The sequence below is a fragment of the Lagopus leucura genome, unplaced genomic scaffold, assembly GCF_019238085.1.
Source record: "Lagopus leucura isolate 7727_CA_CO unplaced genomic scaffold, USGS_WTPT01 34350-0_obj-0_obj, whole genome shotgun sequence".
In the NCBI taxonomy this organism is placed as follows: domain Eukaryota; kingdom Metazoa; phylum Chordata; class Aves; order Galliformes; family Phasianidae; genus Lagopus; species Lagopus leucura.
The window spans coordinates 1-2,789 of NW_024969379.1; the positions used below are offsets into that span (position 1 = coordinate 1).

The window sequence follows — 2,789 nt, forward strand, 5'->3', positions numbered from 1 at the left end:
GCCCTATAGAGGGAGCTGTGGGGCAGCCCTATAGGAGCCCTATAGGGGGAGCTGTGGGGCGGCCCTATAGGAGCCCTATAGGAGCCCGGCTGCAGCCCTCGGGGAAGCCCCGCCCCCTCCCCGTGACGTCACTTCCGCTCCTGCCTCATTACCTACCCCCCGTAACCACGCCCACAAACACTCCAACCACGCCCACTAGGCTCGCAAACCACGCCCCACTGCGCGGCGAGGCCACGCCTCCTCCTCCCAAGCCACGCCCACAAGCCGCTGCAGCCAAACAGGAGGAAGGGGGGGGAGGGGGAGGCGTGGCTTGGCGGTGACGTCACTCGCCGCCCCGCCCTCGGTTCTGCAGTGGAGGTGGGCGGGGCGTAGGTGAGGTGCCGGTGACGTCACGTCCGGTTGTAGCCCCGCCCAGATTTAAAGAGACAGCGCTGCATTGCTGGGGTTTTATTGAGGGGAGGAAATTGGGGGGAAAAGGCGCAGATCTGGGGGTCCGGCGGCCGTCAGTCCTCTGGGGGGGGGGGAGGGCGGTTATGGGGGGCGGGGAGACCCACAGTGCCCCATAGGGACACATGGAGCCCCATAGAAAACCCACAGTGCCCCACAGAGACCCACAGAGACCCCATAGGGACCCACAGTGACCCACAGAGACCCATAGAGACACACAGAGCCCCATAAGGACCCATAGTGACCTATAGAGACCAACAGAGACCCCATAGAGAACCATAGTGCCTCAAAGAGCCCCAATGAGCCCCATAGAAAACCCATAGTGCCCCACAGAGACCCATAGAGACCCATAGGGACCCACAGTGACCCATAGAGACCCACAAAGACCCCATAGGGACCCTATAGAAATCCTACAGGGAGGTTATGGGGGGTGGGGAGACCCACAGTGCCCCATAGAGACACACAGAGCCCCATAGAAAACCCATTGTGCCCCACAGAGACTCCATAGGGACCCACAGTGACCCACAGAGACCCATAGAGATCTCATAGTGCTCCACAGAGACCCCATAGAGACCCATAGAGATCCATAGAGACCCATAGAGATCCATAGTGCCCCATAGTGCCCCATAGAGACCCATAGCGACCCATAGAGACCCATAGAGATCCATAGGGATCCATAGAGCCCCATAGAGAACCCATAGAGACCCACAGAGCCCCATAGAGACCCCATAGAGACCCATAGAGCCCCATAGAAACCCATAGAGACCCCATAGAAACCCACAGAGATCCATAGGAGCCCCATAGAGACCCCATAGAAACCCCATGGAGACCCATAGGGATCCATAGTGCCCCACAGAGACCCCATATAGACCCATAGAGATCCATAGTGCCCCATAGAAACCCCATAGAGACCCATAGAGATCCCACAGTGCTCCACAGAGCCCCATAGAAACCCCATAGCGACCCACAGAGACCCATAGTGCCCCATAGAAACCCCATAGAGACCCACAGAGATGCATAGAAACCCATAGACCCCATAGAGATCCCACAGAGACCCCGCAGCGCCCCATAGAGAACCCCCCTCTCCACCGCTCACCCCCATCTGTGGGGCAGCCCCACGGATGCAGGCAGGGCCGGCTCTCCTCCAGCTCTCTCGTCTGCCCCAAAAGTGGGGCGCAACGGGGCAGCGCCTCCCCCCAGAAAGTGACGTTCACAGGGGTGGCGGAACCCACCTTGGTCGTCATCAGCCTGGGGGGCGAGACCCCATGGACCCCATAGAGCCCATAGATCCCCCATAGACCCCATGGACCCCATGGACCCCATAGAGCCCATAGATCCCCCATAGAGCCCATAGATCCCCCATAGACCCCATGGACCCCATAGAGCCCATAGATCCCCCATAGACCCCATAGATCCCCCATAGACCCCATAGACCCCATAGATCCCCCATAGACCCCATAGATCCCCCATAGAGCCCATAAAACCCCATAGAACCCATAGAACCCCCATAGAACCCCATAGAACCCATAGAACCCCATAGAAACCCATAGAACCCATAGAACCCCACAGAGCCCCCATAGAACCCCACAGAACCCCATAGAACCCCATAGAACCCCACAGAACCCCATAGAACCCCCATAGAACCCATAGAACCCTATAGAACCCTATAGAACCCCATAGAACCCCACAGAGCCCCCATAGAACCCCACAGAACCCCACCACACCCCATAGAACCCCATAGAACCCCATAGAACCCCACCACACCCCATAGAACCCCATAGAACCCATAGAAACCCCATAGATCCCCCATAGAACCCCATAGAGCCCCATAGAAACCCCATAGAACCCCATTAATCCCCACAGAACCCACAGCCCCCCCCACCTACGGGTACTGCGGCTCTATGGGGCGGCAGCGGCGGACGCGGCTCCTCTTGGGCTCGGCCCCACAGGGGGGGTGGCACAGCCCCCACTGCCCCCATGGCGACCAGGAGCCGGGAACTGCAGGTGCCCCATAGACATAGGGGGCGGGTCAGCAGCCGGGGGGGGGGGGGGGGGGTTTGGGGGGTTCTGTGGGGTTCTATGGGTTCTATGGGTTCTATGGGGTTCTATGGGGTTCAGTGGGGTTCTATGGGGTTTCTATGGGGATCCTATGGGGTTCTATGGGGGTTCTATGGGGTTCTATGAAGTTCTATGGGGGTTCTATGGGGTTCTATGGGGATCTATGGGTTTCTGTGGGGTTCTGTGGGGTTCTATGGGGATCTGTGGGGTTCTATGGGTTCTATGGGGTTCTATGGGTTTCTGTGGGGTTCAGTGGGGTTCTATGGGTTCCTATGGGGTTCTAT

At 58.7% G+C, this 2,789-nt stretch overlaps 1 long non-coding RNA gene across 1 annotated transcript; it reads right to left on the reverse strand.

Annotated features, from left to right (window-relative positions):
• Nucleotides 1-432: 432 nt before the first annotated feature.
• Nucleotides 433-2,487, reverse strand: LOC122194119. Its single transcript, XR_006183047.1, has 3 exons — nt 2,334-2,487; nt 1,544-1,695; nt 433-511 (listed from the first exon to the last, which is right to left on the reverse strand). It is a non-coding gene; the product is annotated as an uncharacterized LOC122194119 (long non-coding RNA).
• Nucleotides 2,488-2,789: the final 302 nt, after the last annotated feature.